Consider the following 14,785-nt stretch of genomic DNA (forward strand, 5'->3'; position numbering starts at 1 on the left):
TACACTCCTTCCATTGTTGACGGAAGTATCTCTGTACAGTGTGACGGTACGCCTTGGGCTTCCCTTCCAGAGACCCTCTTAGAAGAGCATAGTTAATATTTGTGGTTACTTCTTGGTTACTGTCCCGACAGTGGCAAGGAACGAGCTTCTGTCTTGTCCTGAATGTCTTGTCCTCATCATCCTATCTCCAATCCGAAGTATCTGACTGAGCACAGTGACCATGAAGCAGAAAACTCAAGTTTCCATTGAAGAAACTAAGATATTATAGTTCTATCCTTGCTGTACAAAAGCAATCCCCCCAGTCTTTTTTTTTTTTTTTTTTTTGGTTTGCCATTCTGTGGACCACCTAGGTTTTTCTCCATAAGAGATAATCCACACTAACTAGTTTAGGAAGGACATTTTAGAAACCCATCGTGATATTTATAATTTTTTTTCAGTCTTTCCTTTACCATCATCTCGGGATTCTAGAGTCTTCTACCAGTTAAGCTGGGTTCTGAGACACTGTTCCCTGTAGTTTTTTTTTTTTCTGGTGGCTCCTTCAAAATGAATCATCAGGTAAAAGGGACTAATATGAAGGGTTAATAATATAAAAAAGAAATCTAATATAATAATGTAAAGCAAATAATAATCAGTTCTTCCACTAGAGGTGGTGAGCATTGCTCATTTCTTGCCTCGCACAGTTAAAGGCACATTGCACACACATACAGCTCAGCAGACCAATCACACGCCATTCCCTCTAATCCCAACATAGTCATGTGGTCCCCAATTACCTGGTGTTATGTAGGTTGCAATCAAGCTTTCTTTAAATTGTTAATAAATTCCAAAGTATCAAGACACAAACAAGCAGTCGTGTTTTTTTTCTCTTGGTCTTTGTTGCTTGCCAGGTAGACCAGTAAAAGAAACTAAGGGGAACATCAAGAGGAAGGTCCAGAGTTCAGAAGGCCCCAGAGCTCTGCTATCTGAGATCTCAGGCGATTAGCTAGTGTAGCTCAGAGCCCACACACTCCCCTGACTTCACAGCTTTCCCACCTGCTAGACTGCTAACCAGTCCCTTCCCCCTGGTACCGATAGCCCTGGAGACTGTAACTTATTTTTCTGTCCAAGCAGAGAATTCACAGCATGGACCGTGAGACTCCCGAACCTGGCACAGAGACATTAGTTCACACAAGCCATCTTTTGCTAAGATGAGTCTCGGGAAGTGGATATAGGGTCAATAACAGATTAGAGATCATCTTCATTTCTTGAAGTATAACCTTGAAATTAAGCAGAGGTGAGAAGTTATAATATACACTTATTTGGCAGGCAGAAAAGTGGGTCCATTGACTTTCAAGCATCTCTTTAAAGTGTTTCTTCACTAGCCTTTGAAGAAGGGGGCTTTCCCAGTTGCCGAGTGTGGGGATCATCAAAGGGTTCCAAGCCAGTGGTGCTCTGCCGATGGGCACTGTGGTTGTCAGCCAGACCCTTTGTCAGGGTGAACAATGCTGCTCTCCCCTCTGGGATGCAGCTGTGCTCTGAAAATGGAAAGGGTTTCTGGGCCGTGAGAGGTAGAAAGCATTCCCTTTCCTCTCAAGCCAGCAAGTTGCAATGCCATGAAGCTCCTGTGAGGTGTTTACCTAGCGGTAGGCACACAGAATGGGACCACAAAAACCACTGGAAAAGATTTCACAAGCACGTGCAAAATGGGCCACCTTTGGGGCTACCTGAACGATGGTGATGATGGAGGTTAGTGCATATGTATTTATTTAGTTATTTTATTTTTTAGGCAATTTCAGTCTATAGCCCAGGCTAGTCTGCAACCCAATATGTAGCCCTTGCTGGCCTCAAGCTTGGGGTAATCCTTCAGTCTCAGCCATTATTTTAATTTTATTTTGAACTAGGGTCTTGCTATATAGCTCAGGTTGATTTTGAACTCGCTCTATTGTCCAGCTGCCTTTAAACTTGACTCTCTTGCCTCAGCTTCCCAATGCTGGGATTACAGGTATGTGCTATTCTGGGTTTATGGCAGACTCTGTGTACTAGATTCATAAGAACTGCAGAATCACAGGAAGCTACTGATGGGAAGTCCTGGAATCACCGTCCAGCCAAATCTATTTCATTTCGGAGCTAAAGCAATTCATGTGGGGTCTAGAGAGATGGCTCAGTGGTTAAGAGCACTGACTGCTCTTTTAGAGGCCCTGGGTTCAATTCCCAGCACCTTCATGGCAGCTCACAGCTATCTGTAATTCCAAGATCTGACACTCACACAGACATACATGCAGGTAAAACACCAATGCACATGAAATAAAAATAAATCATTAAAAAAAGAAAGAAAAAAAATTATATTAAGGGAGGCAAAGTGACTTGCCCAAGGTCGCAGAGGGAGTGGGTTGAGAGCTTAGGCTGAGGGAGTGGTAGGAGATTGTGAACTGTCTACAGAGTCCACCCCAGTTGTTTGTGTCCCACTGACAAGTCTGAAGGATCACCGTGCACCAGACGCCACCAGACAAACCTACATGGAACCAAAGCCTTTGCTCACAGTGCCGACCAAAGACTGCTGTCATGAGCTTGTTAGGGAAAATGGACCCTCTGGAATACCAGCTCTGTATCAGAATTTGGACAAGGCTAAACTGGTGATTGTCAGTGTGTTTAGGGAAACAAAGGGTCAAGGGTTCTTCATTGGCAAAGGCACAGAGCACGCTCATGGTCAAGTTCTTAAGGTATTGCTTTCATATTGTCTCATGAATCCACTTATCTTTCCCTGAAGTTCTGGGAAGTCGAAATCCCTGACTGGGAGTTTGACAGATTCTACTGACCAACTCACCAGACATCTTCTTACCCTAACTGTGTCCCTCTAGCAGTGCTGCAAGGGAACACTTGATTGTCTTTCTTTCCAAAACTCCCTGGTTCCGAGAAGGTTCTTTCACGTCCCGTCCTGGGACGTGGTGGTAATGTAAGGAATGGGAGGAATGTCACAGTGTCAACAGACACAGGAACCACCCTACGAAGGCCAGTGCTGTAGGACGCGCATTTGTGACACTAGCTATCTCGAGAAATGACAAAGACTGTGTGCGCAGTCGGGGCTGGGAGAATCAGGAATTCCTTATCTAATCAGCAACCAAACTTCTCTTGGGTAAGGGGAAGCGCAGTGGTGGGGAGGTAGGGGGGCCTAGTTGTCATGACGCCGAAGCCAGAAAATTGCTTTCCAAAGCCACATGAAGAGAAGGAATGACTAGGCTCTTAACTTTTGAACGCTGGACTCTAGTTAAATTTCCAGGAGAGGTGTCAGCTTAAAGTAGATGGTCAACACAGGGACTTGATGAAATGGGACCGGAAGAGTAAGAATTTGGTGGCATTTATCTGAGCTGGCAAAAAAACCCACAAATGTTGGAAGCATAGAGAAGTGTCTTCATGATGGGGACGTCATTGTTCTGTGGCTTCATGACAACCTCTGGTCAACTGACTCTTTTTGTTTTTGCTTCGTTTCTGTTGCTGAAACAATATCCAAACAATTTAGGGCAGAAAGGGTTTACTCCTTACAATCTATGATCTGTCGTTGAGGGGAAGTCAGAGCAGTAGGAGTCTGAAGCAATTGATCCATATCCACAGTTAAGAGCAGAGAGAAATAAACGTACACTTTCGTTCACTTGCTTGTGCTCTGCTCAGTTTCTCCACTCTTACAGTTTAGGCTCAACCCTGCTTAGGGGATTGTGCCACCCTTAGTGGGCTCAGTATTCCCATAGCAATGGACTTAATACAGGCCACCACAGAAATGCCAACAGGCCAACCCAGAGTAGACAATCCCTCCTTGAGACTGTTTCTCTACACGATTCTGTGTTGGATCAACTTGACAGTTAAAGCTACTGGTCACACCCTTGACCACTCTTTCCCTGTTCTTGTTCCTTCTTCCAAACAGGACACTTCTGCTAAATAATTCAACTTCTAGGAGTTGGGAAAGAGCGATAAATTCAAGGGGCACATTCTACCTGGTCATCACAGTATTTCAGTCAGATAAAAAGCACGTCTTTTTCTGGTTTGAAATGAAACTACATCTTGGAGATAAATATTTTACATTTGTTTTTGCTAGAATATATTAGCTATGTAAAGTTTGCTATGAATTAAAATATGGAGTTTCCGTGCCTGAAAGGTGGGAATCACATTCTGCCACTTGGAGACCCTAGGGAAGTGTCACCAGATGATTACTGGGCCTCTCTGCAGGGCACACTATTGATTCCCAAGACTATACCATCCCCTTTGGATACCACTACTGTTATTGTACTACGTCCTCAGAGATAGCTGGCACGTTCTCCGTTGTGCCATAGGGATGTCACAGGCAAGTCTAAGGGGGTAGAAGGAGGAGCCTGCTAGTGTCCTTCAAAATGGAGAAGGGAGCCCACAAGCTGTTTGACTGTGTCAGGCATGTTAAGTAGTTTTGCTTTTGACTTCAATTGTTTTATCTGATTTTAAGAATGGGAACCTTGAGTTGATTGGAAACTTAAATTGGAAATTGCATATTACTTTATAAGTTTAAGACTTTTAAATTTTAATTTAGTATGGACAGAAATATATATATTAGTATACAAACATGTGTGTACACACACACAAATGTAGGATTGATGGGAAAATCATACAAGGTCTTTAGTTTTTTGTATAAGGGTTCTTTACTGTTTTCCTAAATCCAAGAAAATTGATGCCAGTTTCTTGAGTTTTCCACCTCTCTTTGATCTCTTACAAGGAGAGGCCACAATACTCGTCATCATACACTCATCCCCTTCCTCCTCTTTCCCAACTCTGAATAGACGAAGCTTCCAAAAGATGTAGTAAGACATAAAACAGCAAGGGACTAAACAATGGGTAATGCTTTTAGTAAATGCTGGGGCAATGCAAATTTACTCCCAGCTTCCTGGTGGTGGAAGAGAGGGGGGAATTGCTAGAAAAGAGTTCAACGTTTAAAAAACTAACACAATTTTTTTTTTTTGGATAATGATCATTACCATTAGCAGAAGGGTGATTTTTTGTTTATTCAACTTAGCACAATAGCTTTTGATATATTTTCCAAAGAAAATCTTTCCTTGAGGTCTCTAATTACTTTTTCTATAGCATTTCTAATTAGTCTTTATCTGCATGTTGTTAAAAATATTTTTAATATTCCTTTTTTGGCTGTCCTATCATAATTTGGATGGGAAACCACTCTGGCATGCTTCCACACTGGCTTCTTGTACTTTGATTAACAATGTAGCTTCCTGTACACTATGTAGTACGCACAGGTTTTTATCATAGGGAGAGGACTTCCACAGTGTTTCTCCCTTTAAATACATTTTTGATGAATTCCAGGCCAGTCTGGGTTACAGTGTGAGACCCTTTGTCAAGAAAGCACACACGCTCACTTGTTCACATACACGCCTGCACGCATGCACACAGTATCATCGCTGTCTGCCTGGGAATCCAAAGTAGGAGAAGATATCACGGTATTAATTGACTCTATTGCCCACACTGACTTTCCTCAATGGATAGATCCATTCTCCTCAAAGAAGCTCCTCTTTGCATTTGTAGCTAGAGGTGTTCTGGAAGGTTGACTTTCTCTGTTTTGTTCCTTGTTGTCAGAAGGCAGAACTTCCCCCCCAAGCGTCTAGCCTTGGATCTGGGCAATCATACCTTCCCAGCCTCCTGAGAGTGGCCGGACAGCCATTTGTACTTATTCCCTTCCCCCAGCTTTTTCTATCGAAAGTTGAGCTTCTGCATACAGTTTCTCGGAGGAGCTCTCGGTCTCCTTTGCTGGTATGTACCTCCCGTGTTGTTCAGATCTACACCTTCTTGACGTGCAAACTTGAATAAAGCTTCCCAGAAGACAGAGGGCATGCTACTGTGTTGTCATGGCATGAATATTGCCAGGTGATCTCTTAAGACATTTTGTATGAGAGCCATGACCAATACAGAAGACTGAAATTTCCTTCCATTGCTGAGAAGAATATGCAAAAAGGTTTTAAAGGCCAGCGGTGGTGGCACACGCTTTAAATCCTAGAACTCAGGGAGGCATAGGCAGGCGGATCTCTGTGAGTTCGAGGCCAGCCTGGTCTGCAGAGTGAGTTCCAGGATAGCCATAGCTACACGGAGAATCCTGTCTTGGGGAAAAAAAAAGTATTGAAGAGACAAAAAATCATTTAAGGTTCCATAAATTTGACATTTTTGAATGTCTTCTTCCAGGGTTTTTCAAGAGGACTTTCCAAGGATTTCAGAGAGAGTTGGGGCTGGTTGGGGGTGGGGGATTCCTGTCACTGTCTCTAGCAGCGTTACTCACAAAGCTGTGTACCTTGAACTTGCAAATAACAGCGACTGCTTGGTCTGTTGCTTCTGACTTGCTGGAATGCAGGCAGCTGCCTTTGTAAGGCCCAGAAAGATGAGTCCAACACCAAGTTAACACATCAGGGTGGTCCTCGGTATGGGGGAAAAGCCTCAGCTGTTAGCAGAGAAACCATTTGGGCACAGCATACCACTTTAAAATATCGTGACACATTGCTCGGGGATCTAATAGACTTCTGTTGGTTCTGTTCTCTGACCCCCCCCCTCCTACCCTTGCTACGTCTGTGGGCTTTCTCTCTCTAGGTCTTGGTTGTAGTCGGTCCATCATCATGAGTCATCCTTTGAGAGAAGGGGGTGACTGATGATAGTTACATTCCTGACAGAATGAAATTTCTTTCGCTCCCCACCCCTGAGATGACCAAGCTTTGATGACTCCCCCTCTTCCTGTCCTACAGCTGTCAAGGCCCCCACCTCCCTTGGGTGAGTGGGTCCAAGGCCCAGAGAATTCTGGCAAGCAACCCTTTGTCCTAGCTACTTTTCAAAGAGACCAACTGTTGGGGATTGGGGAGGACCCAAGATGTGAGGACTTCGTTCTGAAAGTGTTCTTGCTTGGCTGGAAGAGGCACCTCCCCTCCTCCCCCAAGTCATTCTCTAACGGGTCCCTGGGAGTTGGAAAGTCTTTTTCAAGCTGCATGTGCATATCAAACGGGACTTCCTGGAGGCTGCTCTAGAGCCCCTTCTCCATTTCAAAGAGCCTTTATTTACCCGTTAGTCAAGTCACTACTGCGAGACCCAGGGAAGCTTCTCGCAGGTGTGGCCCTCTTTAACAAGGACTTTCTCTGCATACCCTTGTTTTGCCCTGAATACAAAGTTGCCACCCTGGTTACTATGCTGATTTCAAAGATGCTTTGTTGCCCTAAGAAGAAAAACAAACACCCCAGGAAGAGAAATTTTCGCAGGATATGGTAGGCCTGATGTGAGGGGTTGAGACTAATGTTTTTCTTCCTGTGGTAGATCCATCTAGAAAATCATAGTTACAACTGTTACCATGGAGTGTCACCAAGTGTTATTCCGTGTCATTGTTCATTTTTTTAAAAAATGGTTTTGTTTGTTTTGTTTTAGGGTTGTATGGTGGTAGTTTTTTTGTTGTTGTTGTTTTGTTGGGATAATGTGTTCTACTTTGTCTAGGGTAACTTTGAATTTGTAGCCTTCCTCCTGTTTCAGGTTGGGATTATTCCATCATGCCCAAATGTTTAGTACCTTTGTGGCAGTCTCTGGCTTCCCAGTTGCCAAGTCATGCTTGACACTAAGCCACCGTGATCCTTCTAGCTTAAAATCACTCTGTATTATTTCTTGCCCCTTTAAAGTTCTTCAGAGATGCCCAGAAGTCAACACTAGCAGAGAAAACCAGTGTGCTGGTCTCAGCCTTCCTCTCTGTTGTCACTGACTCATGATGAACGCGCTTCCTGAGAGCAGTGAATGACCACCATGTCCCAGCAGCAGTGACCCAGGGAACAACGTGAAGGCTGAATGCTCCAGGGTGTGTTTCCAGTCTCACAATAACTCAGATGGTTGCTGGGCAGTGGTGGCGCACGCCTGTAATCCCAGCACTTGGGAGGCAGAGACTGGCGGATCTCTGTGAGTTCGAGGCCAGCCTGGTCTACCAAGGGAGTTCCAGGACAGGCTCCAAAGCTACAGAGAAACCCTGTCTCAAAAAACCAAAAAAAATAAAATAAAATAAAAATAACTCAGATGGTTGGAAATTCTCGACAAGCCCCCTTTTCAGATGGTAGGGAGAGAGGGGCTTGGAAGTGTAGGTAATGAATTTCTGAGTGGTGGAGCTGGGAGTCCCTCCCAGGTTTGGCACGTGACAGCCTGTGTCTGCCCATCCTATTCCAAACTGCTTCTCCTGCTGAATGCTGGTTGGTCATGAACACACTATCATTCTCTCTCTCCCCAAACGAGGACCTTTTATGGGTTACCTCCAAAGTTATGTCCCCTTGGCTCAATCCACTGACTACTTCAGTGCCCTTATGTCTCAGCTTCTCTGATATCTTCTTCAGGCTCCCCAAGGCAGAGTAGGGAACTGTCTCCATAACCACCCAGAGCAAGTAGAGTGTGGTCAAACCTGTAGTAGAATAAGCTGGGCTCTTTTCTGCCACCATCTCCCTGGTTAGAGTGTGAGATTCTCTGGGCAGAGCAATGTATCTCTGTATCCCCATACACACTTCAGTGCCTACCACCTAACTAGTTGGTGCTCAGCCAGCAATTGTCGAGTGGAGTAAATGCAAGAATAAACACACAGAAATCAGGGGAGTGTGGTATGCACAAGGCTTACTTTTCCTAATTTGTTCTTGTCTATTCTCCAGTGGGAACGTTCCCTGTGTAAAAATTCCACCTCCTTTAGGGTCCTTGAAGACTGTAATGGGTTCCTTGAGCAATTTTCAATATTTCAAAAAAGCTAACAGAAACTGATGCTTCTTCTTGAGATAACTCCCTCTAGGCTAAATAAAATGTCAAGTTTCTTTGTTTCTGGCTCAAATCATATCAACTTGGTGCAGTAACAGAGACCCTTTGCTGATGGCCAGGGATCGAATGGCAGGGAGGGCTGTGTGTGATGAGCAAAACAGCAAGGAAACAGAATGACCTGTTCTTTGACTGCCGCGTGTGTGGTGGGGAAAGTTTCTCAAAGGTCCGAATCAAGGGGAGGCATCTTTTAATAAAGGTGACTGATTATTCATGGCCGAAATATGAGGGGTTTCTGCTTTAATTAAGTAGCATCTGAATTTCTGTGAGTGTATTTGTGTGTGTGTGTGTGTGTGTAAGTGGGTTGCTTTTATTAGCCCTAAGCCTTCTAGTCTCACAATCCTCTTTTCATAGAGCAGATTGAACAAATACTGCCTTTCTAAACATTAGAAAAAGCATTCGCATTGATAATTGGATATTAGTAACCTGGTTCTCTGTCATTCATTGACTGTTAGACTTAGTATAGTGGACTGAGTCAGATTTGCTTTTTCTTAAAAAAAAAAGTTACTTTCTTCCAAAAACAAAGAGAAAATAACAGACAATAGAGCAAAGGAGACAAATGAGTTTTCCTCCCTCTTTGTCTGACTTCTGGCCAGTGTATTTTCGATTATGAAAACTGAAAGCAGGTTAGTTCAGAGAACTAAATTCTACATCCCCAATTTGTCAGGTTTCTCACAGACTGGCTTTGGAATGCACCATTATTATAAATGATGTCATCCTCATCTCTGGAGGTAAAAGGTTCTTCATTAGCAGTCTGGGCTCTGTCACGAACTTCTCTGAGTTCATTTGGTTTCCTGATTTATTATAAGATTTATAGTCTATAAACACTGACATAACCTTTTGGGTAGTAAACTCATTAAAGGTCTAGTATTTCTCATTCTTTTATACAGGATTGCTATATCTCCCCAGAATTGTAAATATTCTCCACCCCCTTTTCCTTTTGCCTTCTATCTGGTAGGACTAAAGCTTCAGTTTTAGGCTGAGAAATGTCAGAGTCACATAGCTTCAGAGAAGACAGTAATCAGATCTTCAGAACCACAGTGCTAAATCCCATCCTATCTGAAATAAAACCATCATTTATCCATTGCACTATCCAACCTTGGTCCACAGACTGACGGTATCAGTCAAGAACAAACACCAACAAAAACAGGTTGGGCTCCATCAATTAGTTCCATATTTAGAAATCTTGGCTAGGGCAATGGCTCAGCAAAGTGTTTGCCATGCAAGCATGAGGACCTGAATTTGGACCTCAGCATCCTGCAAAAAGCAGGGTGTGGCACTGTGTACCTGTAATCCCAGTGTTAGGGAGGCAGAGACAGCAGCAGCCCTGGGGCTCACAGTCTAGTTGAATCAGGGAACTTTGGGCTCCATGAGAAATCCTGTCTCAAAAGCTAAGGTGGAGAGAGATTGAGAAAGACACTCAACATCAACCTCTGGCTTACACACACACCTCACACACACCCATGGACACATACATGCCCACACATACATCAAAGAAAAACATCTTTCTTTCTAATGGGTCCTCATTGATGACCTTATCTACTTGTCATACCTGGATATGATACTGAAGTGCCTTGATGGTGTGTCTTTAAGGCCTTCTTTTCACTTTCAACTGCCGGCAAAGCTATGGACATTTAACCCTTTCGTGAAGTGCATGACTGTTCAAACCTACTATGACTGCCACCTTTAGGAAACTTAATCAGCCTTGTATCATCTCATATCATTTTTTTGTTTCCTCTTTTTTAAATATCTTTTTTTGAGATAGTGTCTTACTAGGCAGACCTGAATGGCTTTGAACTCACCATGTAGCCCAGTGGCCCTGCCTCTTGCCTCAGTTTCCCAGAGTGGTGGGATTGCAAAGATAATCCGCCACATCTGGTTGCATTATTTTTCCATTTCTTTTATATCTAGCTTTTTTTCTGTCTCTTACTTTCATTCCCATGAGCTAACTGGGGCCAGATGACAGGTTAACTCTTACTTGTACAGTCAGGCCCAGTGGTTTCTACTCACTGGCAAGACTGTGAAATTCACTCATGTGGGCCACCTGTGAGAGTATCCGGGACACTGGAATGTTCAGTTTCACGTGTAACCTGGGGTTTACTGCTCCTCGGATAAAGCTCCAACTTCCACACAGCGTACTCCAGACTTTTTGGGTTGTAGCCTCCACCTTCTTCCTGGTTTTATCTTTACCTCATAACCATGTTCTACTGCATCACCCCTGAAGGAGCTTCATCTAGTCCCAGGGATCTCTGCTGGTTCATGTTGGAGGAGGCAGGGGCTGCCCAGAACCGAAATAATCACACAGAAACCATATTAATTAAATCACTACTTGGCTCATTACCTCTAGCTTCTTATTGACTAACTCTTATATTAATTTAACTCATTTCTATTAATCTGTATATCACCACATAGCTGTGGCTTACCAGATAAAGTTCCCAGTGTCTATCTCTGGTGACTCCATGGTTTCTCTCTGACTCTGCCCTTCTTTTCCCAGCATTCAGTTTAGTTTTCCCTGCCTACCTAAGTTCTATCCTATCAGACCAAGGCAATTTCTTTATTAACCAATGGTATTCACAGAATACAGAGGGGAATCCCACAACAGGTTCATCTGCCTGGTAGCTTCCTTTTAACTTTTTAGGATGCTCTTATGCAAAGCTCTTTGGAGGAGCTTCTCTTCCTTCTCTGGGATAAGATTGAAGCCCAAGGAATGCTGATGCCTGTCCACAGCAGTCACTGCTTTGACACACCAGTGTACTTCCTTCCCAGCTGTGCAAGGCTGAGCTACATTGGAGGTCCCCAAGTATCTTACTCATCTCTGATCCCAGTCATCCTGTATTTGTTTAGTAAATGTCAACTGAATTAAGCATAACTTTGAAATTGTCATAGATTTTTAAGGTGGCAATGCATGAAGCTGTTTAGTAATCTCACCCTTTATTGTTTATTTAACATGTATTCCTGAAATTGGAAGTGTGTTTACACTTTAATAAATGTTAAGTTGCTGTTTATTTAAATGGACATATCTGATACTGAATATCAAATTACTATTTTATTTGATATAGAATGTAGCAGACCACCACCCCCGCCGAGTTCTAGGACCTGTTGCCTTGTCCCTATCATTCTAGTAGAGAAACAGCTTAATGGGATAGTCTAAGGTTATTTTATTTTTAATGAGTATCAATTCCTCACAAAATATTTTGGGAATTTGGGGAAAATTGTGAATTAATGATTTTGAAGATCAAAGTGAAATTTCTCCTGGTTTCATTTCTATTTTTCTTCTTTGTGGCTTCATTTTATTCAGACTTCCAAATGCCATGCACTTAAGGAGTACTCAGACAGGATGAGATGAAGAGGGGTGTGATATTTCACGTCTGGATGTTAGATGAGAACGCAATCATTACAACCATACATTCTCCTAGTGACCCTGTGGCCAGCTGGGACCTTAAAACTCTGCTGTTGCCCTATACCTTCTGAGTTCAGTTAATAGAAAGAACAATCTATTATTCAAGGTACTGTGCCAATCACTGTATGACCTCAGTGGTGTCAATCTTTAGTCCCGGTAAAGATTGCTTCTAAATGAAGAAACTAAAACAACCTTTAATGGATGGTAGAGCTGGAATCTCCAAGCCTCTAGAGTCAATTTCTTAAAGTCATTGCTCATTTCGAAGTCACCCACGATTTTCCGTGGCAAAAGGTACAAATGGCTCAAGTCCAGTTGTTTGATTTTGTAATGATATGAAAACAGTACATGTTCAGGAGGAATGGTTGTCTTTTAAATGCTGACCTTTTCCCCAGGCTGGTGAGGGGTGGGAACTTATTAATAATGCAGGGCACAGCCACATGGCCACAAGAAGAAGCAAATTCAATGATGTCCTCTGTAGCTAGGCTAGGATGCTTGATATATTAATTGCTGTTGTTTCTTTTCTTCTTAAGATAGGGTCTCATCATTATGTAGCTCAGGCTAGCCTCAAAATCTTGGCAAGCCTCCTTGGCAAAACCTTAGCCTCCCAAGTTCTCGGATGACAGTATACATCACCATACTTGGCTATGTTCGGTATATTAAGAGCCTTTTAAAACATTACTAGATATTCATTGCCCCAAACAATGTTTTTCAATATAGTGTTTGCATGTGTAGCATAATCTTTGGTTTGATTCGCTCAACAGTGAATTTGCAACTTTCAATATTTCCAACTTCTGGTGTTTTGATTGGGATGTAACTCCAAGAGAAATCAAACTACCCATGAACCTTGTTGCCATTGCCCCTGAATTGTGAATATGTCCCTTATCAAAAAATCACCAAAAAAAGAAAAGAAAAGAATTCAGAAGAGTGAAGACGAGACACCAAGCAAAAGGCTTTGGTTATTACTGTGTCTCAGGGACTGACTGAATTCTCAGGGCCCCACAATTCCCTGCGACTGTCCTGTTCCCTTTGGCTTCACCCTTCATTCCCAGTGAACCTTCTGCTCACTGGTCTAAACCCACTAAAAACAATATGACTCTCAGACTCATAAATAAAGAAATGGATCATGGAATTCCTATGAAATATAATATAGAATAGGTTTCTCTCACATAGACAGGTTTCCCAGATAGAAACAGGTAATGTTGACTTTGACAAGAACTTTTTAAACTGATTGTCATTGTCAAACTCACAGTTCATGCCAAAATGTATTTTCCCACTTCTAAGGCAATGTTTTTTATAAGAACCTTGGACATCCTGAATTAGTTCGGAAACGAGGGATATTCTACAATAACAATGGCTAATGAGTATCTGAGGAAAGGTTCAAGGGCAAACAAGTTTGACTGAGATGTCAACCAACATCCTCAAGTAATAGAATGTCAATCAATTACCTCAGCAAATGAGATGCCAATCCACCGCCTCAACCAGTGTGGTGTCAATCAGAAACCCCAATCACTGTACACTATAATGCCTCAGTATTTTCAAAAAATCTTGCTTCTACGTACAGTGTTTAGACAACACTCAGCAAGAAAACTTCACATTAGAGATGGTTTGAAAAGGTGCTGTGGATAAGTTCCAGGCCACAGGTTCAAATGCAACCCAGGTCAGTTACTATCATTGATATCAATCTTTGTAAAATGGACCAATGTTTTAATTCAAAATCTCAACTACACCATTGTAAATATGACCACCACCTATGACTTTGTTGAGACATAGCAGAAGGATCACTCATGATGAGCTGGTGCAAAATGATCATAAAATATTAATCTCAACATAACAATAGCATTCCAGTTCTAATGGACTGAATCATCTTAACTCATGCTTATGCATGGGATGATTTCTTCTTTTGCTTCATAATCCCCTGGGCTGCTAAGAAATGCTCCACTCAGATCAAAATATTAACAATCTTAAAATTTTTATAATCTGTTATTTTTCAGGACTCTAATTCAATACTTTTATATACAAAAGAACCATTGCAGGTTTTTAATTGTTTCACAGTGTTGACATCTCGTTTTCCTACCAAGAACTTATAAACCATTGCAAGACAGAGTGGCATAAGCCTGGGATCTCAGCCCTTGGGAGGTGCATCACCAACATTGTGACTTTAGGATGACTTTGGAGACTTCAAAGCCATCCTGGGATAAATGAACTCTACCTTGAAAAACCAAATGAATAGAGAGGGATGAATTAGTAAAGTGTTAATGGTTTCCTAATTGGTTTTCTTTTTCTCATGAAAGAGTTTCTCTCCAGAATAGTTGAAGCAAACAAACAAAAATCAACAACAACAACAACAACAAACTGCACTAGAAAGTCGATTTTTCACTTTCAACATTTCACTGGACCTAGTGGTACCCATCTTTAATCCCAGCGCCTTGGACACAGAGGCACATGGATCTCTGTGAGTTTGAGGACAGCCTGGTCTATGTACATAATGAGTTCTAGGACAGCCAGAGCCACCTTTTCTCAAGAAAAATATACAAACAAACAAACAAACAAAGAAACCAAGAAGCAACATTTCTAGAAGACTGA

The sequence above is a fragment of the Microtus ochrogaster genome, linkage group LG4 (assembly GCF_000317375.1).
Source record: "Microtus ochrogaster isolate Prairie Vole_2 linkage group LG4, MicOch1.0, whole genome shotgun sequence".
In the NCBI taxonomy this organism is placed as follows: Eukaryota; Metazoa; Chordata; class Mammalia; order Rodentia; family Cricetidae; genus Microtus; species Microtus ochrogaster.